Raw genomic sequence first — 27581 nt, forward strand, 5'->3', positions numbered from 1 at the left:
CACATTCTCTCTTTTGGCTCCCGCTCTGTCACCAGTCTTATCCGTCAATCATCATCCCTTCTAGTGATGCAGTCAACTCTCGATTAGCCGAGGTAATGGTGTGAGCCGAGGGGTGGCCCGGATGAAAAACAAAACAAGGGGAAATGCAAAACATAACCCAATGAGGCTACAAAACGTATTTATTGCTCACCTACGTAGAAAGGGGTGAAATTAAGAATGTGTCTTCCGTGTTTATTCCTTCTCAAAGTGATCAGTTTAGTTGCCAAAGCGGTTGTGGTCAGGTGGGCAGAGAGTCTCTGACCCTTGACGAGTGTGCACAGACACGGGAGAGTTAACCGAATGTCCAGGCCCACATTTGTCCCCTTAATTCGAGTTCATTCAAGATGAGAAGTTCAAGCTCCAGTAGGGGAGCTAAGTCAGCACTTTCCTCCCTGGGGTCAATAAACAGACTACAGCTTTGATCAAAGTCACCGGTGACTTTCCTATGGATCAACTGACCCCACGCTACTCAGGCCCTACCCCATGAGCTCTGCCTCACGCTCGCCTGAGCAAAGAAAGGCATTGACCTTGTAATGAGCTATTGGTCAGAGTGCCTTCTGCTGTCAGGGCAGGCGTCGTCAAAGCCAAACAAAATCTTTACAATCACCGATAATTTCTACACGTGGACATTTGGAGGAATCTGTGTGCATTGGTTGAAAGAAGTATATTTGCGTAAAAAAAATATGCGATGATAAAACTGAAATATCTCTGAGGAAAAAATGTAGACACGTTTGTTGATGGTGGAAACAACGAATCTATAAGGTTAAAGGATTACGAAACCATAACACATGTGGTCCTTAATTGAAAATGTCAATTCGCAGTGCCCATGTGTCTGACTCGCTGATTTACTTATTGATAAGTTGATACACTTATCGAGTTGCGGATGAATTAAGCACACACTTTGTCAGCTTGTTTATACTGCAGAAAAATTATACCTTGCTGGCAATTGCTATCTTATGAAGTTTTACTTTTATCCATTTCACCAGAGGATCAAAAGCATTATAGTTTTGCAATTACCATGCTGAATGTAAAATGTAAAAAGCACATGCCTCACAATGCATTGCAAAAAAAAATCCCAGTGAGAAATATGCATAAAAGAATATTAAACTATTTACCCTTTGCATATTTCTTGAACAAACATTTTTTTTCTGCCAATCCATGTGAGGATTTTCAATGTGATTTTGCATTTGTGTGATATATTATCTTCAAGAGTTCATATCTGAGCTGATGAGAGTGCCCGTGAAGCCCTTCCCATAGGTCAACAATCTACAAAGAAACCCACCTAGTCCCTGCACCTTAACGACAAGGCTCATCTTATTCTTAGTTTTTTCGGTAAAGTCACGTTGAAGAGAAACAACAAAATAACAAAATATATATAAAACAATAAAAAAAAATTCTCACGACGTTTCGACCATAACTCAAACGGTCATCATCAGGTGTGTCGGTTTGCATAAATTTATTTTGAAAACGGCATATTTATTTATATATATAAAAATAACGTTTGCGTCACGCGCAACGATTGGCTGTTTGCCAGGACTAGTCCATCTATTTTTTGAAAAGAGGAGGGGGGAGACGAAATTTGTTTTTATGTATGCTGTCTGAAAGCCACTGTAAGCGTGAACAATCAATCAAGAACTGAAATGATTTATCAAATCTTTCCAATGATTGCTAAGATAGAATCCATCTTCTCGGTTGAAATTGTCTCTGTGTTTGTATATGTGGATAGCCTCATGAACGAATCTCTCATGGAAGCCAGATGGCTTACAAAGAACCTCCGTCTTGGAAAAGTCAATGGCATGTGAGCCTACTGAATTAGAACAGTAGGCTCACATGCCATTGACTTTTCCAAGACGGAGGTTCTTTGTAAGCCATCTGGCTTCCATGAGAGATTCGTTCATGAGGCTATCCACATATACAAACACAGAGACAATTTCAACCGAGAAGATGGATTCTATCTTAGCAATCATTGGAAAGATTTGATAAATCATTTCAGTTCTTGATTGATTGTTCACGCTTACAGTGGCTTTCAGACAGCATACATAAAAACAAATTTCGTCTCCCCCCTCCTCTTTTCAAAAAATAGATGGACTAGTCCTGGCAAACAGCCAATCGTTGCGCGTGACGCAAACGTTATTTTTTATATAAATAAATAAATATGCCGTTTTCAAAATAAATTTATGCAAACCGACACACCTGATGATGACCGTTTGAGTTATGGTCGAAACGTCGTGAGAATTTTTTTTATTGTTTTATATATATTTTGTTATTTTGTTGTTTCTCTTCAACGTGACTTTACCGAAAAAACTAAGAATATTAATTACTGCAGTCACGAAAGCTTTAAATCAAAATTTAAGGCTCATCTTATTTGATTATTTAACATGGGACATGCTTAGAACGTTTGGGGACCGTGCCTGGGTGCAGCTTGCTATGGCCTCTACAGCAGTAAAACAGCAAGCCATACTGCAGCACAGAACAGACCATGGAACCCAGAACAGACGATGGAACATATAACAACCTCAATGCCTAATTCACAAACACAAAGGAGGCATCATCACAGCAGCGATACACTCCACTACTCTTGACACAATCATCCGGCTCAACCACCTCATCTAAAATTACAGCTGTTGCTCTACATCGACATCAACAATAGGCAGAAGACAGAGGCTTCACCACAGCCATTGATATGTGGTCACAAAAACAGTGTTCTCTCTGTTTTTGCTTTTTGGGTTTTGATATATTTTCTTTCAGGATAACTTAAAGAATGAAATAACATGCTTTGCTTACTCCTCCAATGTAAAATGAACCTGGATATTAAGTATTAAGTGTTTTGTTTTATACTTCCTACTATAAATACAAATTATGAACTACATTTTAGCAAACGTTGAACATAATGTATCCGCTGATATTTTCAGTGTAATATTATAGAAGAGGCATAAGTTACGGCACTCTTTGCTTTGTTAAAAATCACAGTTCACTGCAAACTTTGTGCGTCACTGTAGTAAAAGTGTCGGTCATACTAGTCAGCGTTCTGCCATAAATACAAAATACATTAACAAGCGAAACATCACCTAGACCACAGATATGCAACGTGGCTTCGGGTGATACCAGTGTGGGTGACAATAGCGCAAACATGTTACAACTGCAAACATTTGTAATGCGCAAGGTGTTGGATTATTACCCACATGCCCACAGGCTTTAAACGGACTAATCTGACACTCTCGGACGGCATTACATTACAAAATATAGTTGACTTTTTATTAAATGTGAAATAGATTTAAATTGTGTCATTAAAGTTATTGACATACAATGTATGCAATCCCGTACATGTTTACACATTCCATGTTTGCATTATATGGTTTCAGATTTGTTTTAAATTAATTGATTAGAGTACAATAATTATTTGTTTCTTGCAAAACCACTAATATCACAGGGTCAGCAGACATCCAGAACAGCCCTTGGCATTTGGCGACAAACAATGCTGATCTAAATACCTGCCATCTACTGAAACGTGATAATACATTTCAGTTTTGGATGTGCCTTTCAAACTGGGGGGTGGGCGTGTTGGGATGTTAAATATATAACCCTCCAGGCCATTTATCGTGCTTCTATCATTTTTCAGTGAAGACGGTACTGTGTTTCAGAATAATTGCTAACCAAAGAATCAGCAATATTTAACACCTTGTCCATTTAGCCAATGCCTATTGAGACCTCACAGCATTGTCTATGAGCAGCTTACAAACCCTTTGATCCTGCTTCTATTACATTATTCCTGCTTCTATTGCATTCATTCTTACATTTTACTTAAAACTTTCGTGACTGCAGGAATTCATATTCTTGGTTATTTCGGTAAAGTCACGAAAATAATTTAAACAAAATTGTCTATCTCCGTGACTTTACCGAAAAAAACAAGAATATCATTCTTACATCTTCTGTCATCCGATCTTGCCATCTTGTTGATGACCATCCTCCCTCCACACCTCTTTCCATTGTGTTTCCCAATTGAAATGCTCCTCTCTAGATTCACGCAGCTCTTTCTGTGATGTCAATTTACCCAAGTCTTAATTGACCTCTTCACTATGTGCCCTATGGCATTTTAGAAGTCTCCCACAGAAGACACCACTGTACATTAAGTCCTTAACACGTTAAATGCGTTCCTGAAAAGTGTCATGTGAAGTGATAAACGAGTTAAGCAAAAACTATTTCCCCGTAAGTAATGTAACAACAAATTTTGGCGAGATGTGATGTCCGCACACATAGTAAGATGGCGGGACATGGAACTGAGGGTACGCCGCCGCGTTACCGTTTCATTCCGCGTGCTATATCACACCGCTCAACCGCGCAGCTCAAGAAAGTAGTTGTCGATTGTTTAGAAAGCACGTTATAACGGGTGTGTTACGTGTTATAACGGGCATGTTCTGTATTAAAACGCATGTTCCGCATTGTGTAAAAAAGTGTTCCCAAATAGAAGAACCACGTTATAGCAAAAACGTGTTGTGTGAACACGCGTTAAGCAAGGACTTACCCTATTTGGTCGCGGGAGATATATGTTCCGTATGTTCACACACAGGCCATTACCAATTCTGCGTATTGGGTCATCACTTTATTACCACAAACCATAATAAAACTACGCTGCATGAGTCACATGATATCAAGCGGGAAAGCCTTATGCCATATTGTAGTGGTGGTCTTATATAGTAATTATTTTCGGTCGGTTGTTTAGCCGAGGTCAAAGGTCACATGTTATATATATAGTTTGTCATCAATCCCATTGGTCACTGGTTCATTGGAGTTAGAATGAGCCTTCCACAAAAATAACTCAAGTTGTTGTAGCTCATGCTCTGGAGACGGGGAGATCGTTGATCGATGTTCGGTCGCCGCGTTGATTGCATTCGTCGTGATTTTTCACTCGACAGAGAGGGCCGCGTGAAGGCTGCTGCCATCTTCCACGAACTGACTAATGGACAAATTAGGTTCCTTACCCACTTACAAGAGGGCAGCCCATCCTACAGGTGGGATGAATCTTCCTCATCAACCTCCCCTCCCCGTCCCCTAATCACCTAATGACCATGCACTTTCCATCAAAAAAAATTTGCAATACAGAATTTTCCATTTCTCCTTTAGGAGCGAGGCTAACATTCGCTCGTGAAAAAAACACAACCGCCGCAAAGGCTTGTTGCACTGTGGACACACCAGGGTTCACAGGGCCCCGGAATTAACAGCACAGCAGCCACGACGTCATGACGTCGATGCTTATTATCATACGTCGCTTCCTTTCTTTCCCCATTTATTGTGTCGTTAAATTAAGCAAAGGCACTTCCCATTAAGGTTGTTTCAGTTGCACTTGAGTTTACGGTGAATGTGTATGCTAATGAAGATGGTGTGAGAGCATTTCATTTCAGAATCTACTGCATGGGTAATGTATTTAAAATATATATTTGGCGATAATCTGTACTTTTAATATGAACTATGTTTCTATGAACCACATTGTGGAATCTAGTTATTACTACAAGCGTGTTCACGGTGTGTACCTACCCGCGCGTCTTCTAGTCGCAATCAATCTCGTCTTTGACGATCCAGTGATACAGAGAGTACCTGTCCATGAGACCATTTCGCCACTTATCTCCACAGTGGACATTCTCTTGGGCACGTTTTCTCCCTTGGCCACCATTCGTTCTATGTTCTTAAACGACGACTCATGTCCCTCGACATAATTCCGAGCATGCACCTCTCACTGCTTCTTTGCACACTTTTAGCTTTTTGTTCACTGCTGTCCACGTTTATTGACACATATGACACTCAATAAAAAACGTTTTCTTTAGGCGTAACGCTACTCTGCCTCTCGTGATTAGATTTCATTTTTTAAAGCACTCCAACACCTGCTCCCGTTCACCTACTTATTTCATCATCTTCTTTGGTTCTTTCGGTAAAGTCACGTAGAATGAGAATAAAATAATAAAATAACACAATAATATTCTCACGACGTTTCGGCCACAACACAAGCGGCCTTCATCAGGTGAAGGGACGAGACTGTCTGGTAGGACATTCATTCTACGTGACTTTACCGAAAGAACCAAAGAAGATGAATCCTTGCAGTCACGAAAGCTTTAAATCGAAATTTATTTCATCATGTTGGTACTGATCCATCTTCAATAACTGTCCGAGGCATAGGACCCCCTCATGTTTTCCCAGCCGTGTCCCTCCTACAAATACCTTCAATTGTTCAGTGAACTTGCCGTACGTGATTGTTTTTAATGATGCAAACGTTTACTGAATTTAAATTGCATGCATTCGTGCACACGGTGTCGGCTGCGTGCACACGGCAAGGTGTTGCTGCTCACGTGACGCACATGCAGCGCTGCTCAATTGCTCTTGATGTTACCGAGTTCGCCCTTGCATAAGAGGCGACGAAGATTCACGTGCCAAAATGGATTAATCTCATCTCCTGGTGAAATAAAGGGTAAAAACACGTGAAACAAACTACCGTAACCAGCGTCTGTCTCATAGCTGTAACTGCAATGCCGCGGAAATGTGTGGCTTTGTTCAATTTGACGACAACATTCGCTCCGTCAGGTGCTGGGCCATGCAGGCCTCAGATAAAGCATCACTTAAAGGTCACACGCCATCATTTATGGCAGCAGCTTATTTCGTGACTAGCAAAAGAAAAAAAAATGGGCCACTTATCCTTTGCAACATTGTCGACGTTCAATTTGTCAATTTCAAAAACTGTATTCCATTTCAAAGTACAGCAACGATCCTAATACTAACAGCACATCAATACTGTAACAAGCACACAATGAGAAATGGCATTAATTGTACAAGATCATTCGTACTACATGTAAAGTATGTGGTTATACTGGGAGATAACGTTGCTAATGATAATTGCCAGAGTGAAATAAAAAAAATATATTGAGTCGTTGCTTCATATTACATTTTACTTCATGGAAGAACAGATACGTGTTATTATTTTTTTACGAACCTTGAAATTTTATTTAAATTCGGTGGCTATTAACTCCAGTATTTTAGCCATACATTGTCCATATATATTGTACCTGTTATAAAGTAAATACGGTAACTTGTGCCATGGTGAGACCCAGTATCGCGACGTGAGACTCTGCAGCTACATAAACAGGTAGCTTCAGTTTCAGCACTAGCTGGTACTTTTGTAAAAAGAAAAAAAGGCACAATACAGTCCACAATTCATGAATCATTTTAGGTTGAGCAAAGTTATGATCTGACAAATGTTGTGTCGTTAATACCCTCCAACACCCGACACAGCAAAACTAATAAATTGTCAGGAGGTGTACAAGCGTTTAACAATGTTCTATCATTGTTTCAGGTCACTCACGATCACATACATTGCGTGGCCTAATGCATACATTAATTATGAATAATATCGGTTGCAGGAAGCTTGTGTTTAACCAAAAGTTTACGCTTGCCAATGCACTCGGTGGACGTTAACAATGCATCCCTCTCGTTTAAATTGTCTAAATAGCCACACAATGTCTGGAAGCTGTTTCCAAAATTCAAATGACTTTCAAGTCATATTCTTAGTTTTTTCGGTAAAGTCACGTTGAAGAGAAACAACAAAATAACAAAATATATATAAAACAATAAAAAATTCTCACGACGTTTCTCTTCAACGTGACTTTACCGAAAAAACTAAGAATATGAATTACTGCAGTCACGAAAGCTTTAAATCAAGACTTTCAAGTCGTTCATGATATGCATTTACAGATTAGGGATGCCAACCCCCTACAGAATGCGTATTGATTCGTAAATCATTCATCAGTAGCTTTTGTGAGGCAGCACGCTGCACAAGTTGGCCATTAGCTGTGAAACCGTCCATGTCTGTGGGGAAGGCGGTGCAAATATCAGAGAAGCCAACTGCACCGGCGCTGCTGCGGTTTGATTCTTTTGAACGGTTCAACTGACAAGTAAAGAATGCGAGTACTGTGAAGCACTCGGCTGCCTTTAACTATAAGAAACAACGAGTGTCCTCGTTAGTAAAAAACAACCACGGCTCACAACTCTTGCTGGACTTGCTGCATGTCTAGACGATGCTGAAGATCACGTCCAATAGACAATTGTACAACGTATGTAAGAGTAAACGGTGACTTTATTACACCTCCACATATACATTGCTTGCCACATATGTAAATATAAAGCTAGAACATATGTTAAATGTTCAGGCGCAATTCATGCACAAAATCAGTGTGTCATGGGTAGTGGAGTTTGAATCGGAAATAGTAATAAAACAAGTGTTAATGTTAAAACAACTGTTAATGAGATAAAACAAAAGTAATTGCATAAATCAAGTGAAATGATCATGATGAGTTCATTCACTTTATATGCGTAGTAAGATAAACACACTCGGATTAAAAGGGATGCGAATTGGAGAGACAATCAAGAACAATGTTAATAACATTTGGCTGTAACTCCGAAAAAAACATGTTTCTGTAATGACCCACTCAGCCAATGTATTTCAATGTTTTACTATCGTACAAATGATTTTTTCGTAAATACAAAGGCATTAACTTCAGTAAACGTTTTACGGTTAAGACTGAGGGAAGGTGCATCCTATTGACTGCTTGGGCAAGGTCCAATAAATAAGCTGATCGGGCAACTTGGCACTATGGGTATGATCCCATCTGATTTTTATTTCAGAAATGATCAGATCTGATTCCAAACCAATTGGGCATCCCTCATATCTAATGGCATATATTTCAAATATGAAACAAAATATCTTCTGGTAATTTTGATTGCAAACAATTTCACTTGAAGAAGTGAAGATTTATAGTGATTGGTTGTAAGACAATCACAAAAGGTGCAAAGGAGACAAACTGCTGTGTGTTTTGTAAGTCGTATTTGTGCGTGAGCTCTTTACAAGACAAATGTATGAAGAGATGTTTCTCACGCACACTGCTGCTAATGACTTGCTGTGTTTTCCTAAACACTAAAATATTTTTATAACTCAGTCTGCAAACAAAACATAATTTCAACTAATAACATTTCCAAACACTTTCCTGAATAAACTATTTTGGTGCTTAACAGAAAATATCGCAAGTAATTAAGAACTAGCAATGTGCATATATTTGTGCACACTAATTAAGAAAACGCAGTTCACGGTATGCGCCCATTAATTGTCCGTGCCGTTGCTCTGAGGTTAGTTGTGTCCTGCCAAGAAGCGAACTTCACGCACGGCCACACCAAACCGTTTCCAGACGGTCTCCCACTGTAGCAGCGACCCCAACCAGCCAGCAATACATGAAGTAATGGTGGGGGGGTTCATAAAAAAATGTCTGTACTCTAGCAAAGTAAAATATGCCCACTCAAACTAATTACATATGACAGAAATAGACACTGTCGTGGCGCTGCAGCACTTCTCTCCGCAGCAGCATAAAGAACATGAGCAACACAATTACAATTGGAGAGTGGAATACAGTGCAGCTGTATTGCTCTATGAACGAAAAACATTTTGACTTGAAAATGTTGCACACCTGGACCATGCTAAATAGCAAAATTCCTGGAATAATGATGATGATTATTAAGGGTTTCCTTCAAACAATATTTACTATAAAAGGTGCTCTCACTGGGTTAAAGTTCATTGTTAAATTATCGCTCTGTCAGAAAATAGATTTACACAAGTACTGGCCTATGCTCCCTAAAATATTAACTTGACAAAGACGGCAGCATAAAGAAGGTGACAGAACGTTGGAAGTTTTACATCACATTTCGCACCTGGCAGAGCAAGCGACTGGTCATACTTTATGGAATAAATATTCTGTGCGTCCTTCATAATCAAATAACCTTGGGCATGATGGCTCAGCAATGGTTCCCAACGAAGGCTATATTTTTGTGATTAAGGAATGTTCCTATTTTAGCCTTAGTGGCATAATGTGGTGTTAGCATATTACACAATCAAAAAATGGAAATATTACCATGTGGAACTCGTACACAATCTTGCAACATCTGAAAATACTTTGTGCAGTACAAATGCCATACAACTGCTCCTGTGTTTATTACTCACAGCAACGATTAATGAGCAGGTGTGGTGATGGACAAATATATCGCTGTGTCTTTGGTTTGTGGATCATAGAGATGGAGCTGACACGAGACTCCAACTTGCAGGAAAATAAGGTACCTGGTAGAGACAGTGCTGCAAGTAGGTAAATGGCTGCCTGTGTACATTATACCTGTTGTCCCATCACATGAAGGGGCATTCCCCAGTCGCCTCAGTTTCTATCCCGCACGTAAATGGAAACGCAGTGGCAACGGGAATCGGCCATACATCCCAAGGCAAGAAAACACCTCAAGAAGAATCTTGAGCCAGGCTTTCCTAACTCAACAAAATGAAAGCTCCTTCCAAGATGAGTGTCATGATTTAGTAGCATCTGTTTGGTTTATTATATACTTGCACGTAGCTTTGTAACAGCTAATACGAGAGCATATGATATGGTTTCAAACCTGCCATGTGTTTCATGCACATTACAACTAAAACTTAAAGTTCTTCTTGGTTCTTTCGGTAAAGTCACGTAGAATGGAAATTCTACGTGACTTTAATAGATTATTATGTTTTATTTTCATTATTTTATTTCCATTCTACGTGACTTTACCGAAAGAACCAAGAAGATGAATCCCTGCAGTCACGAAAGCTTTAAATCGAAATAAAACTTAGACTGTTAGAATAATGAATGATAAATTAACATCTTGGCTCTCGACTGCAATTGACAAAAACACATCCAGCGCAGCGGTGCCGTGGGCAGAAAGTTTGGAGCTTCAATCCCGGTAAACGTGCACCACTTCGTGGGCAGCCAGCAGTGGTCATCGTATGGACAGACTGACCCCGTCGCAGGAACAAGGAATTTCCACCACTTGCTAAGGGGCTGCTAATGGAGATATAAGCAATGCCATAGTACTGCATTTGAACATGTGATCGTTGATATATAGTCAGTTGTAAACATTATTATTAAAAGTAAACTCCGTTTAAATACTGTGACGATATTTGCACGTAAAAGACCGTTCATATTATCTTCTAGTTGACATGCCGCTCATATTGTTTAACAAAGATTATAATTGAAATACTGTACCAAACGTTATAAATAATAGATTAGTTATAAACCAATCAACACTAATCACGCTGAGCTGCTGATGGGGTGGAGTGGTGGTGCATTGTTTGTGACACTGCACGATGAACTCAGCAAACCAGAGTTTGAGTCCCAGTCATGAACAACATCAGTGGTGAGTGGTACACGAACCTGTCCTCGGTGTGTTCACCAACTGGCAGATCAAAGTGGTGAAGAACGGTCCCACAAACCCCACAATGACTCCTTCGGGATGCCTTCTTCCAGCTATGGATTGTACGAATGGATGTTGATCTTCTTTTGCACCACAGATAGCCAACCATGCTAATCGGAGCTGCGGATTGGCAAAGGACCTGTAATTTATTATTTGATATTAATTGCTGTTCTCCTGTCAAGTCTCTACTGACATATGCGTGAGAAAATACTTAAAATAAGTAACCATATGCAGTATAATTCTAATCAGCAAATGTGCTGCATGTACAATAATTCGTGATTCGGTATTTTAACTGGATTAACATGTTAATACGTTTTATACATTAATTCATACGTATTTATCCTTGTTGAATTATTGATATCAGTAAATTAACAATAATTCTTAATCGTAGATTATCAGCTGAGTTGAATTATTTATCTTAAATGGCTTTAGTAATTGGAAAAAAATATTCGTTATTTCCATAACTCAACGTTTCTTTTCCCATTCACAGCTGTAAAATAACCAAGTTGCATTCTTGACAGCAATACATGGTCAGTGATATTAAAAGGGCCCATATTAATTTTTTGTACTGCACTGTATACCAGGTAATAATGAGCCACATGTCGACATTTCCCTGCATGGATGTCAGGCACTTACATCCAATCATGATAATTGAACCATACTTCAATTGTGATATCACTCCTATCAAAACAATAACTGCATTTAAGTAGATATATTCATATGATGTTGAATGCTTACATTATATGCATTTCATCATGATATATATTGTATATATATATTTGTCACTGAATTAATTATTGATATATCATGGAATACATGTTTTAGTATGTTGTTATGGTGTCACATGAGTCTGTAATACGAGTAATTTAATGACATCACACATACCAAAGGTAATTCACTCAGCAAAACACACCCTAAATTCACGATTTCAGTCATTATTTGCCAGTTAATCTTGATATGAATTATTGTGACAAATTGTACAGCACATCATATTCAATAACAATTGTAAATTTTGACTCATACCAGATACATCTATAATGCAACAGACATGTGCTGTAGCCATAATCAAATTAACTGTTACAATGAAAGAAATGTATAAAATACAAATACTTATAGTTGTAAATAACTAACTTTGCACTTGGACGAATTGGTGAGAGTCGACAAGTTGACTAACGATTGACTACTTTTTGTTGTGGTCCAATACACGGGGCCCTTTATAAATGGCGACCAATCTCGCAGGGTGCCGTGGTGGTAAGATATTAACTACTGTATCTCGCCATGCTATGGCCATGATCGCTTGGCCGTGATCGCTTGGATTTTTCTCCAGGGCGTCCGGTTTTGCCCTCCACATTTAGAAACATGCGTTTAGAGTATTTGGCTGCTATAAATTTCCACATGATAAGTCACTTCGTTGAGCTATCATTTATGACAGCCACGTCGCTTCTGAAAAAGAGCTATATAGCTCAGTGGGCCTTACCTGGTAAAATAAAAAGTATTCAATAAGTTTGACATGCGTTCTCCCAAAGGTAGGAAACCCTCTCACATATCACCTCCCGTCCAGTGGCACACGTAGGAACAGAGGTGACATTTTTTTGACAACTATGTTTGTGTTATCCGATTAGTCGAGTAATCAAACCAATAATTGGTAACATAATTGAAATCGGACTAACTCTAGTCTATTTTATAGAAACGAAAATATTATAATACTTAAAGATACATAATAATTTGGCAAAGTAAATTGTACATAATTGTTTGATGCTCACGTTGGTACCAGTAATGCAAGCCATGTTTCGACCCTTAGCCCAATCATACAGATTTGTAATTTTGATTCTCAAAAATGTATCATGAAAAACATTATTTTTTTGCTGACAATAATATAAAACTGTTGTAGTTGTATTCTTTGTCAGTGGAGTATAACAATAACAGCCACCATTCACAACTAACGTCACCACAGCAATTTGACCAGGCTAGGTGCACTTCGAGGCGACATAGAGCGTGGAAGGCACCCTGTTGGCAGGATGTCACGGGACATAAGCAGGTGCCATGGGCTGACTGATTGCCTTGCTGCGTTTTAGCGACCCGGTGCCCTGCTCATTGTTGTGAGCGTCGGTCCTCTGCCCTCTGTTGTTGTTGGAGGACGACTGTATATCTATTCACATCCCAGACACACAGCCGCTTCAGTTTTACTGCCCATATAGCACCTTTACTCTTCAGTGCAGCGAGGAAGAAACCCACCGGCGCTCCGCTCGACATCCTTGATTAGGATGTCGGGTGGAGATTTACAAGCTCTCTAGAACACGGCGGTTGACTTTGCACACTAGAGGCGCAAGTCATGCATGGGGCAGATTTCACCACGGTGGACAGTTCCACTAGTTGTAAACTTTCCACCGTGGGACAATTCTGCCATTCATAAGCCACGTGGAGTGTTGTCCCACGCCAGAGAAATAGGCAGAGACCACACATCCAAGCAAATTCTAGACTGGTTTTGATATACACCGTCTCATCAGCAGTCAGGTTTACTTGAATCAATACTTAGTTCACCAGCAATGATTCAACGAAGCCTGACTGCTATGAGGCACTGCATTTCGAAAACGGTCCAGTTTTCTCCTGCTGAATCAACGCTGCTGGAATTATGCACTTCTGGAAGGCTGTGCAGTCGACCGCTTTTGTGTAAGAAATACTTGCATATTTTATATGCAACGGCAGATTTAATAAAGTAAACGTATTGTCTGTTATCCTTTTCCATTTGTATCACTTAAATAGGCTCGTTCGTGTACACCGTGACTGTGACCTTTCCCTGCCGGCGCATGTTCTAAGTGTGCTCCGCCCGAGGACGCAGGTCGCTGATGCTGCGAGTGGCATTGGGAAACTCACAAGTCCCCGATCAGTTACACGAGAACAAACCCGAGTATGCACGCCGGGGCCACCGAAGTAAAAACGGACAAGTGGTGGAACACGGACGGGGGAGCACGGCACGTGTGACCGCACAACGAGCGGTGCCCGGAACGTGGACACGTGCAATCAGGCACATTTCGCGTTGATTTGAGCCTCACGCATGTATGTTGTTTACAGATGTGTTAGGGCAGCCTCCCATTAACAGATCAACGTTCACAGGACCAAATTCCAGTAGCCTCTTTGCATTTGATTGCACTGCAATAACATTCACCCGCATATAGGTTAGTTGCTTTTGTGTTCTCGGCGAGCACCAGAATGCTCTGGAGGTCACGTTATAAAACGCTATTGCGATAGAATCCTACGGAGATCGCTTAGGCAGACATCAGCCAACGGCTGTCACTTGAATAGATTTCTATAAACTGAATGCCTGTCCTTGAGACACGTGATGAGCCCGATCGCAGGTAGAGATGTCATTTCACTTCGTGCAATTTTGCAACACATGAAATTCGGTGAGTTGGTGTGAACTCACCCCCTGGTGTAAACTCACCCCGCAGTGTAAACTCACTGGACGTGGTGTAAACGCACTCCGGCGGCTAAACGCACAACATGTGGCGTAAACTCACCCTGTTGTGTAAACTCACGCCGTGGTGTGAACTCACGCACGGCACGTGGTGTAAACTCAAACTCACCAAAAGTGATGTAAATTCATCACACGTGGAGCTGACTCACCCTGTGATGTAACCTCACCACGCAGGGTGAACACGGCGATCATATGCTCGCAATTCTCCAGAGCACCTCGGGGGCAGCGACCGCGGCACGAGACGGTCGCTTCGCGGCACGGCTCCGCGAGTAGTGAGCGCGGCTCCGTGGGTGAGCACGGCTCCGCGAGTGAACACGGCTCCGTGGAGGAGCACGGCTCCGCGAGTGAACACGGCTCCGTGCATGGAGCCGTGCTCACGCCGCGCGCACCACAAGAGGCTTCGCGTTGCATAACCGAGACGGCGGAAGCCACCACCAGCGCCTCCACCGAGTCGAGCCCTCGATCACCCACAAGCGGCGCAAACAAGTGGGCTCACTGCACGATGAGCAGTGGCGGCTGATGCGCTGTGGCGTTGCAACAGCACCGATAGCCTTAATAAATGGAACATCAAAGACAAGCCCAAGGCAGTCGTGCGATTGTGGCCACGCAACCCAAACTATGGGCCAAATGGTCAACTCACTGTGGTTTGTGCTCTTTTAACGGAGGAAGAACAACAGAACCGAACAAACTCTCTCCTGAAGCCCTCTCTCGTCGTGGGCCAGCAGCAGTGCTCGACATTGTTGGCATTTTGTTCCTGAATGTATTTCTGCCATTATACGAACGAAACGAATAGCGCAAAACAGCAATTGTTACAAGCGGTAAATAGCGAGTGGTATGTGTGGTGGCTGTCCCGCATGGCAAACGCATTGCCCCTTCTATCGCCCATCATTATCATCGGCTGCTGCAGTTGCTGCTACGAAGCGGCGATTGAATACAGAACACAAAAAGGATCAGCGTGCAGACGCTGCCGCCCAACGTGACGCGAGGCGACCACAGTAGCGAGACCGATTCCTCTCCGACACACACCGGCTCGTGTGGGACACCTTGAGCCGCGCTCTCTCGTGGGCGATGGGAAAACGGCTCGGGGAGGGACTTCTGGCTGTCATCCAGCAGTGGACTGATCGTGACTCCCCGCAGAGTGCTCGGGGTGCACGCGCGCCTTAAGAGCGCACCCCAAGGTGGGTGGCAAGACGCTGCTGCTTGCTGAAGGCAGTGATAAGGCCACGCGACAGGCTATAGACACCTGCCTTTCCTTTTACTGAGGTGCTCATCACAGCACAATCACTCCAGTACTCGACTACGGATACCGGAGAAACAGGCGTACACAGCAGGGATAGGTGGTGATGATGATGACGGTGATTTTGTGTTGAGTATTTTAATAAAAGTAGTCGTTTCTCTTACTGAATCAACGCTGCAATGTGCACGAAAAAATACGTTCATTTGTTATCTGGAGTTATAGATGTTTGAAGGAAATACGTCGCTTTGGCATCCGCGTGCAGCATTGTTAAGTACAACAACTTTTCATATGGTTTTCGTTACGCTTGCGTAACCCTCGCTCTTAATGACATTCGCAAGCCACCCAAACAGCCTCTGGGCGCTCGAGACCTGTGGTTTCCGTATAGAATATTTTGCAAGTTTACGCAATTGTAAAGTTGACGATTGTACAATCAATGCGAGCGGGTGCCGCCTAGTGGCAACTGTCGGCGACCCGGGGAGATGTTCGCGTTGCGCCACGCGGGTTCCTCGTTGCTGATAAAAAGAGCCGGGCAACTTTCAACTTACTGCGTGTGGCGTTCCGCGGCTCTCACGGTCAACACGCCGCACACGGCAGCGTTTGCGTTTCAGTAAATGCTGCCGGACGTGGCAAGTAAATGAAGGTTTACGCTTGGCAAATGAATCGTGCATTAAACATAGTCATGAATGCCTTGCTTGACAAGGCTAGTGTCCAACGCGGTATTCAGGCAGTCGACAGACGCCTTGGGATTGGAGTCAATTTTGGTCCCAAACGGCTCGCGTTAAGTATTTTAATGACACAGCAATGCCGAGAAGAGGGCTCTTTTATAACACAAACGATCAGGGGACTAATGTACAATTAATGTTGGAGACATCACAATTGCAATGATAATTAATTAATTACACAACAGATATTCCGAAAAGCAACTTCAGAGACGTCATCTTCGGACATTCTTTCTCGAATAAATATATTTTAATGCGGGTATTTTGTACGTCTTTTTTGTTGTTGTTGCTCAAATACAACCTATAATGCCATCACGCACACTTATATACGATTACCCAGGGCATACCTGTGCGTGTTCCATCGAGACACCGGACACAATTCCCACGCGTTGCCAGCAGCACGTGAAACACCGTCGCGTTGAACGGCGCGTTCAGCACAATGTGCAGCCGCGCAGTTAACACTGCTGACTGCGCGGGGCTGGCATCCGACGCGAGCCCGAGCGCACCGCTGGACGTTCGCAGCGGCAACATCGCCAGCTCACGCAGCGCACAACTTACCCGAGGAGCGTCCGTGTGCTCGGCACAAACGAAAGCAGGTGCCAGCAGCTTGCGCCGCCGCCGCCGCCACCAGGGAGGGAGCCGAGAGCCACGCCGCGGAGAGTTCGCTCCGGGGTGCCGGGCGTGCGTGCGTGGGGGTGAGTGGAGAGAGCGCGTGCAACTGTGGTGATCCAGGCGCAGTCACAATGAGTGAGTGCGTGTGCCCTCTTCCTTCTCCGACAGCAGCCACACGATGCTCCCCTACGTACACTGTACGGTGGTGTCTGGCGTGTGGGTGTTCACTTGCGGAGAGAGGGGGGGGTGGTATGATGATGATGATAACGCGAGCGGGATGGGGAGAGATATCGGGAGCGGGCTACCGTTCGCTCAGGCTGCCGGCCTCTGCCTCCGCTAATGACGCCGCGGCTGCTGCCGCTGCTGCTGAGTGAGGCGATGCGCTCCGCACAGCTGCCCGCTTGGCTGCGCCGTCTGGGCGAGGGGGGGGAGGGATGAGGACGGGGAGGAGGAGGCTCTCTGCGAGGAGCCGCGTCTGTCTGGGCGAGTGCGTCCCGCGGGCCGTCTCTCTCGCTCGCGGGCGCGGGCCAATCGCACGCGGCAGCGCCCGCGCTGGGCGGCGCCGCTCCCTCGGCCACTCGCGTGCAGCTGCGCGCGATTCAAACGCCGCGCGCCCATTCCCTCTCACGGGAAATAAGCGCGGTTGTAGGGCCCCCTCCAAGTGGCTCAAGAGCCGCCAGATTCACAGAAATAATTGTAGGGGTGTTGAACACCAAAAACAGCTCACATCCGGAGCCTAATAAGTATTTGAAAAATGATTAACAAATTCTTCAATAACAATATAGAACCTTGAAATAATTATTTAATAATAATTTCAACTTGATATGCGTCACGATTTATCTCACGATAACGACTCAGAGGTGTGAGCAGGAACCACAGATAATTGGGAACATGGCCAGGTGGTAATAGGCGATGTTTCGGTCAATAGCCCTTCTTCATGAATGTATAATAAAGCCACCTGTTGTATATATTGTTTTCATTTCAAGGCAGTGATAGTGACGGATGTGTTCGTTTTGATAACTGTGCTTGTGTACCACTGTCACTACAGCATCACCAAATGATTTCTTTAAAATTAAAAAATGATCATTCAAAAACACGATTCACATGTAAGGAAATCGTGCACATGCACGGTTTCTGCATAGCTTTCTTAACATGCCTTTTGTGATCTGAAGTATGTTGAAATATTACCTGCTCATGTTTCATATTTTTATAGAAGACTTCATGCAAATTGCATCTCACATCCGGTGAGGAAGCACAGACAAGCTGGCGGTGTGTGCGTGCCAGTAATAGCCCAAGCTCTACAGTTCTCTATATATTAAGATATTTTCGGCCAGTGAGTATTTATACATGTGAACACAGAAAAACCCACACGTGTGGAGAGGGGAGGGGGGCAACACTCTATCCCATATCCCATACAGATAGAACAGGTCGAGTCCATATTTCCTGTACGGCCTTCTCCTGGGAAGTCAGGGCATGGCTTCTATTCAACGTCCACGGGAAGGCAGTTTCACGAAATTTGTGTTTGAGCCACCAAGCCTCGCTGCCTCCACAGTGCTAACTGAATTACAGACCACGCGCGCCACCACCAACCGGCAACATGGATCAGAAACGTGGAACATCCACAAATAAATTGTCTGAAAATTATGAATTGTTCAAATAAGCGTGCAGACATACACCCCAAAATTCGTTTATAACCGCAACCAGTGATTTTGGCAATGTCATGGCTCTGACTATTACACTTATTATTGTTTTACAAGATAATATATGAAAGGTTATACTGAGAAATGTGAAATAACGCAATTAACAATAATAATTTGCATGTTTAATTCCCAGAACGAAGTGCACACTGTATTTCCGATTCATGGTCCAATGCGGTTGTGGAAAATTGGATGTTTTCTTTTTTCATCATATATAAACGACATCGTTTGTTTTCTAAATGCAGAGATATAGTTCAACAGATCATAAAACTCTTGGAAACAAAAATGACCAAGACCTATGTGACCTTGAAAATAACCTTAATGTCCCAAATGCAATTGGGCATCCACCAGCATCTTGTCATCATATAGAGAGTTGGTTAGGCAGAGGTGTCCACTGAAACTTGAGATCAACACACTCCACACATTCGTTAATAGCACTATTTTAAAATAAATATATAAGAGGTGTATTTATGTAGGGGTGTTGTGAGATGCAGAGGTACAGCCGATCCTTGGTGTGATCCTAGGTGGCTACAACCACGTCCGCTTCTACAGCCCCGCCCAGTGGTTTGTGGGTATAAAGGGCAGGGAGTGAGAGAGTGTGTTGGGGCCAAGAATGAAGTACCAGCGAAGAAGGAAGACCCGCTAAGTAGAACCCTGGGACTCCCTGACCGCTGTCCTTCTCAGGATCGGCAGGGCAAGCCTGTGGTACAGCCCCAGAAGCCACAGAGCCGACGTCCTTCTAAGGGCCGGTCTGGTTGGTGGGGTGCTGTGATCTGCGCTTAACCAGGGCCAGATCAGATAGCCTCCCCTAGAGCCCTTAGCTGGAGGATACGGGGAACATAGGCGTAGGCTAGATAGCCTAGGGGGAGATCCCTAAGTGTATTCGGGTGAAGGGGCCGCTACCCCTTCAGTGTGACCCCTTGTTATGAATAAATAAGTGCTGCCTTTACTCTACCGTCTCTGTGTCACTGGAACCCACTACATTTATATAAAACCCAAGGCCTCCTTGAAGAATATACTGCTGGTCTCGAAGCTCTCTACTTGCTGCGTTATACATACGGGTCACCATTCATCCATATTTTACGCAGTTAAAGTTGATGCATTATTTTTACTTTTTAACCGAAAGTTACTTTAGTGATTATGTAGCTACACTACCGAGTGAGGACGATTAAAAACATAGGAATCTCGTGATGAGAGGTATGTACTGCATGCACATAACCGGTTAACCATTGGAAAAATTAACTAGGAATAACGTCCCTTGCTTTCAATGTCAAACTGCTATGGTGGTGGTCATGGTTATTTATTGCGTAAATTATGTATCCAATTTAGCAATGGCAGTGCAGTAGTTGCATGTTTGTTATGTCTGTGTATTGACATACGACGTCACTACCGTGTCGGAACTGTACGAGCATAGGGACATACAGTGAGGGAAAAAAGTATTTGATCCCCTGCTGATTTTGTACGTTTGCCCACTGACAAAGAAATGATCAGTCTATAATTTTAATGGTAGGTTTATTTGAACAGTGAGAGACAGAATATCAACAACAAAATCCAGAAAAACGCATGTCAAAAATGTTATAAATGGATTTGCATTTTAATGAGGGAAATGAGTATTTGACCCCCTCTCAATCAAAAAGATTTCTGGCTCCCAGGTGTCTTTTATACAGGTAACGAGCTGAGATTAGGAGCACACTCTTAAAGGGAGCGCTTCTAATCTCAGATTGTTACCTGTATAAAAGACACCTGTCCACAGAAGCAATCAATCAATCAGATTCCAAACTCTCCACCATGGCCAAGACCAAAGAGCTCTCCAAAGATGTCAGGGACAAGATTGTAGACCTACACAAGGCTGGAATAGGCTACAAGACCAATGCCAAGCAGCTTGATGAGAAGGTGACAACAGTTGGTGCGATTATTCGCAAATGGAAGAAACACAAAAGAACTGTCAATCTCCCTCGGCCTGGGGCTCCATGCAAGATCTCACCTCTTGGAGTTGCAATGATCATGAGAATGGTGAGGAATCAGCCCAGAACTTCACGGGAGGATCTTGTCAATGATCTCAAGGCAGCTGGGACCATTGTCACCAAGAAAACAATTGGTAACACACTATGCCGTGAAGGACTAAAATCCTGCAGCGCCCGCAAGGGCCCCCTGCTCAAGAAAGCACATATACATGCCCGTCTGAAGTTTGCCAATGAACATCTGAATGATTCAGAGGACAACTGGGAGAAAGTGTTGTGGAGGTGGAAACATTATGCTTTGGGGATGTTTTGCTCGAGATTGTTGACGATGTACAGACTGTATGGGGCATTGCTCGTGAGTGTTGACGATGTACAGACTGTATGGGGCATTGCTTGAGATTGTTGACGATGTACAGACTGTATGGGGCATTGCTCGAGATGGTTGACGATGTACATACTGTATGGAGCATTGCTCGTGATTGTTGACGATGTACAGACTGTATGGGGCATTGCTTGAGATGGTTGACGATGTACATACTGTATGGGGCATTGCTCGAGATGGTTGACGATGTACAGACTGTATGGGGCATTGCTCGTGAGTATTGACGATGTACAGACTGTATGGGGCATTGCTCGTTAGTGTTGACGATGTACAGACTGTATGGGGCATTGCTCGTGAGTGTTGACGATGTACAGACTGTATGGGGCATTGCTCGTGAGTGTTGACGATGTACGGACTGTATGGGGCATTGCTCGAGATGGTTGACGATGTACGGACTGTATGGGGCATTGCTCGTGAGTGTTGACGATGTACAGACTGTATGGGGCATTGTTTGAGATTGTTGATGATGTACAGACTGTATGGGGCATTGTTTGAGATTGTTGATGATGTACAGACTGTATGGGGCATTGCTCGAGATGGTTGACGATGTACAGACTGTATGGGGCATTGCTTGAAAGTGTTGACGATGTGCGGACTGCATATACTGTATTGCTCGATATTGTCGATTATTGGGGGCATTGTGTATGGTGCTTTGCTCTTGAGTTCGGGTGCTCTGAACCCCGTGGAAATCGCGTGGTTGATGTTGAGGGGGATTTTGGAATGACAGGTTCGGTGTGTTTAAAACTCACTGGTTGTATCCTGTCCGTTGTTGCACAGCAAAAAAAAATTATGCGGGAATGCCCCTTATGATCTAAATAGATCGAGGGTGCGTTGGGCTGATAATTGCCGCCAAATAGCGTCGATTGGTACAGCTGAATGCTGCAATGTGAGTCTTGGAGAAGAGTAGTCAATGTGTCCTCTCAGCTCGGTTGGTACAGCCGCATGCTGCACTGCGAGCCTGAGAAGAGAGAGAGAGAGTTTAAAATTCCCCCCCCCCCCGATACGGCCGCCGCGTGCAACTGGTTGTGACGCCGCATGGGAAAGGCGTTGGGGTGGTAACGCTTCTTCTTTGGTTCTTTCGGTGAAATCACGTAGAATGAGAATAAAATAATAAATTGATAAAATAAAATAACACAATAATATTCTCACGACGTTTCGGCCACAACACAAGCGGCCTTCATCAGACAGTCTCGTCCCCTTCACCTGATGAAGGCCGCTTGTGTTGTGGCCGAAACGTCGTGAGAATATCATTGTGTTATTTTATTTTATCAATTTATTATTTTATTCTCATTCTACGTGACTTTACCGAAAGAACCAAAGAAGATGAACCCTTGCAGTCACGAAAGCTTTAAATCGAGTGGTAACGCTTGTTGCCGAGGTGCCGGTGGGGAAGTGTGCAGCTCACACAAGGGTGGCATCGATTATTGAACGTACCCCCACCCCCACCCGATACGGCCGATGCATGCGATTTTATGATTGAGACGCCGCATCGGCAAGGTGGGGGGGTGCTATGACATAAGATGTCCGTAGTGGTCCTCGAGGGAGGCCTGCTGAGGTTGCGAGCGCGGGAAACCACGGAGACGCGGTTCGCGCGTGCGGCCGCAATTTCTGTGCAAGAGCAGGCTGAATTTCACGCCAAACTCTTTGCTTCACCTAAAATACAGACGCTGGGGTGACCTTGAAGCGCGACTTCTTTGCCCCAGTGCATGGGTCGACTCTGAAGCATGATGTCGGAAGACGTCCAAAATATACATTGGGGTGTGTGAGTAGGTGGGCGCTAGACAATTCAGTCTTCACCCTACAATTCAGTCTTCACCCTACAATTCAGTCTTCACCCTACAATTCAGTCTTCACCCTATCACCACCTGCTAGATGGGACGGTAGCAGGGGGGCGTGGGACCCTGCCATCCATGTTATGTCGATGGATGTGTGCGGATTCAGTTCGATTGCCAGTGTTGGTTGTGCATCCAACGCGTCGGAATCCGTTTATTTTTTTTCTCTCCCGCCGGGTGGAATCCCCTGATCTCCACTACCCAGGGGTCAGGTGGCTGTCGTGTCCGACAAGCTTAGGCGCGTGTTCGCGGAGTTGTGCCTCAGGAGGTTTTGGGTTTTTTCTCGTCACAGGATCCCAGCACCTGGCACCCTTGGAGTTGCCGGTTGTGCCGACCGGATGTGGACTGGGGGGGGGGGGTAGGGGAGTGGAGCGCCCATCAGCCACTGCTCCTCCTGTTGTTCGACTCCTGGGGAGAGGCCTTTTTCAAGTTCTCCCCAGGACCTCCAGGGAGAGCGTGCTCACCTCCCCTGGGGGCCCGGCCACGCAAGCTCGTTCAAAGACTGGCCGCTTTACGTGACTCTCACACACCTTGTTTATTGCCTACACCATTGTTCAAACAGTCACACTCACACGTCTGTGCGTGCGCGATTCTCACACGGTTCACCCCTCCTTTCCCCCCTCTCGGAATGTGTATATATTTTATATGCTGTATTTATTATCGGTCGCCGGTTATTTATTGATGTTGCTTGTTGGGAGGCACACCTTTCAATTTTTCCACAGTTGCATTACAGCCAGGGCGCTTGTGTGTTACACGGGGGGGGGGGGGATGATGTAGTGACATACGACGTCACTACTGTGTCGGGACTGTACAAGCATAGGGACATATGACGACTACTGTGTTGGATCGATATGGGTGCTGTAGGCGAGTGTCACGGGGGTCGTGTCTGGCCGTGACACTTTGCGTGAACCCAACAGGACACGTGACCGGATAAAGGGGGGCTTGGGTCCCCAGGGGGGAGCTTGGGGGTCACGTGGTTGGGGGCCCGTACCTTCCCGAAGGATCGATAAGGGGGGCGTGGCCTGGGGCGGAGCCGGCCACGCCACGGGAGTTATAAGCGGGGTGTGAACAGAGAGCTGGGCTGTTTAACCCTGGGATGAAGACGCCATCAGCGGTCCTCGAGTCTCTGATCGTCGTTCGTGACCAGGCAACCCGTCACCTGCCCTGGTCACGCTGTGTAGTACTCCCCGAGTGTTAGTGAGATTAGGAACGGTGGTCACCACCCTATATATAATGTTCACGTTGGTTGTTATGCATTAAAAAACAGTGTTTGCCTCCAAGTTGAGTGTGCTCCTCAATTGAACCCACTAAACCTGTAAGACGCAGCAGCGAAATATGAAAATTGTAATAATCGTCAGCAGCAGCAATACTTTATTGAACGCAGGTGAGGAGTGCTCGTCGAGACTAAAAGGTTCATGTAAGTGTTGTAGGCATATGATCAGAGAATTGGAGCGAGAAAAGGTGGTGAGTATCTGGATGAGAGATTGAGTGGTTCGGTGCACCAGGACGGATGACGGGCGACAGGTAACGAGAAACAATCGGACAGGGAGAAATGGAGATCTGTGCAAAACTGTGCGCCCCCCGGATCGGGGATGATATGATGTTGATGACACAAGTGATAAGGCACCGACTAAACATCATCGCACAGGCAGGGTATACGAATAATTAAGTATAATGGTTAACGATTCATAAGTAGCTTTTCACGACCTATATGATTCGTCAGTATATGTTTGTGTAATAAAGTGAAAATAGGCTAGGTTGGTGAAAAATAGGCTATCCTTAATTATACTATAATGTATTGTTGGTAATAAAGCTAGGTTTTTAATGCTATTGTGAGTGCAGTTAAGCGTAAATTGGTTAATATGGTGAATTAAATTCGCATTATGGTGATTACACGATGAGGTATTCGTGAGACAGATTGATAATTATATTGTTGGTGTCACATTGTTATATAAAATATATTAATGTATTTAATCCGGTTCGACTTGTTTGCTGTAATTATGAGTGCAGTTGGGTGTTATTTAATACGTTGAGTCGAATTCACCGTTGAGTAGGTTCGTCGGCTCCCATTTGCTGGTCTTTCGAGCCCGGCGAACCCCGGAGCCATTGCTCCCCCTGGGGGTAACGATAACCCCAGCTCAGAGCAGGTTACTCGGTTATCCTCTTATCGGGCACTGTGGAAAGAGCATCTGAGTTAAGGGCGCAACTTTTGGGGGATAATGCAGCATAAGCGACGCATAGGGGCCCGGTCGGCCACAAGGGGGTCTCCGAATCAACAGATAAACGAGTACAACGTTTTCAGAAAATTGATTTTAAAAATGTATGATGAAAATTATATATAGTTATAGCCTACATATGATTGTATACGGGTTAAAAACATCCGTCGCTATTTCAGTGAAAGTGATTTCGGGAGCAAGGAGGCTGACATGCTTAACCTCCCCCCCTCCCTCGTTGAAATAGGAAGCTGTGCTCCTTTTCTGAGTAACTGACCTACACCGCCATGAGGGTTGCTTACGCCAACCACTCGATATACATTCATCCTATGTCACCCATCTAAGCTGTGAAGTCATAGTATAGTTAAGCCAATCCGGTATGAAGTATGGTTCCAAAGCACTTGCATTCTGATAATCTAACAATTAATATAACTGTCCATTACAGACTGATCGAAAAAGTAACGCTCTCGGGGTATGTATTATGTCAGAGAGGTGCAATCTGTACTAGCAGATTCGTGAAGTGAAGAAACATTGCCAAATTAAGTATGTAGTCTTGGGACATGGCATGGAGATTTTGAGACATTCAAAAATTGCGAGACATTAAGATGAATGTGCTGGTAAAGTCTTATTAAACGCCTAGTCGACAAATCTATACACTTGCACATATATCTTGACATCAGGAGGCAGCCAGTCTCGTTATTTATATCACAGTGATGGATAGAGTGGTGATCGTGGTGCAAGTGGTTCATGTGCACCAAGACACGATGCCGTCACCGCGATTGGTTCATTAAAAAACATTCATGCTCTGCGATTGTGAGCAGCAGGGGTCCAGTCGCACGTGTCACGTGCGCGCCAGGGCTCTCCAGATGGGGGACGGTGAGTGCATGAGGCTGTCCAGCGGGGACGTGAGTTTGGCCAGTCAATAGAGTAGAGAAACGATGGAGACATGGAGCAGTGGTGCTCTTACAGCATTGCGCTCCTTTCCACCCGTGGACATTGGAAACGGGAACGTGTATAAGGTGTTGCAGAGTGGATTTACCAGCCGGGCAGTAGTGGCTATGCACGTGGTAGCCTGTAATCCAACACTGTTGTGGTGGAGGAGGCGAAGGTTGGTGGATCACCGCACAGATGTTGTGAAACTCAATTTTCGCGGGAGGAGCCGTAAACTGACTCGCCAGGAGAAGGCAGTACAGCAAGTGGACTCATCGCCGTCTGTTTCTACCTGTACGGGGGTAGAGTGCTGCTCACAGGCACGCGTGGGATTTCACCCAGTGCTCTGCGTTCCTCCCACTTGTAGAAATACTCAGCATTATTTGACTGGAAACATCTTAAAATAAAATAGGTATAATGTACGCCAGAGAGTTTGCTATTTCAGAATAAAGCTCGAATAATTACTCAGATTCAGTCTCACGCGGAATGTAACAGTGTTTTGAGGTGCAATTGCATTTAGGCGCTATCATCAGCCATGATCAATCCACTGCTGGATAAAGGCCTTCCGTTGCCATCTCTGGCGGTCCTGCGATGTAGCGATCCATTTTTCACGAGCTGATTTCATTGCCCCATGTCCACAGTGGAAGTCCTCTTGGGCACGTCCTCTGCTTTGGTTGCCACTCCAACGATATCCTTGATCATTCTCCGTCGCACCCTTCTAGCAACGTGTCCAGCCACGCGCACTTACTTTCATACGGATCCGAATTGTTTTGCATAAGAAACGAGGTCCTTTTGACTCGACATGAATCACGACGTTGGAAGTCTGCCCTATCAATAGCCTGTCGATGAGGACGCGCGTCTACGCTTAACAGGCTGGCACTACAGTCCCCTGATAGCATCAATGACCGCTATGGTATGCCACCGGGAGCCTCATGCTGTGATGAGCCTTAGCGAAACGCGTGGCTACTGACAACCGCTTGCGACCATAGCGCAGGTTACGAGGCGTGGTGATGCCATCGTGCATGCTGCGTCGATAGCGTCTCCCTGCTCTTCATCACATCCTTCTCACTGAAGATGAAGACCCATGCCCGGTCAGGTCACCAGAGTTTGACAAGGGGGCTATACACTGCACACACACAGCGGAAGTATAGAGGTATTTTTACCCCCAGAACATTCTAGTGCCACGGTG

At 44.3% G+C, this 27581-nt stretch overlaps 1 protein-coding gene across 5 annotated transcripts in view; it reads right to left on the reverse strand.

Moving 5' to 3' along the window:
* CRTAC1 (cartilage acidic protein 1) overlaps nucleotides 1-17858 on the reverse strand; it is a 695955-nt gene extending 678097 nt beyond the window's left edge. Inside the window, exon 1 of one of the 5 annotated variants that reach the window (XM_076066243.1) lies at nucleotides 17324-17854. The gene's annotated coding sequence lies outside the window, so the exon portion shown is untranslated. Of the gene's footprint in view, nucleotides 1-17112; nucleotides 17295-17323 lie in introns of those variants that run through there. The other 4 variants (XM_032952553.2, XM_076066244.1, XM_076066239.1 and 1 more) reach the window with 4 other exon arrangements.
* Between the last annotated feature and the right edge of the window lie 9723 nt (nucleotides 17859-27581).

This window comes from Petromyzon marinus, chromosome 11, assembly GCF_048934315.1.
Source record: "Petromyzon marinus isolate PM22_M1 ecotype Great Lakes invasive population chromosome 11, UKy_Petmar_22M1.pri1.0, whole genome shotgun sequence".
Taxonomy (NCBI): Eukaryota; Metazoa; Chordata; class Hyperoartia; order Petromyzontiformes; family Petromyzontidae; genus Petromyzon; species Petromyzon marinus.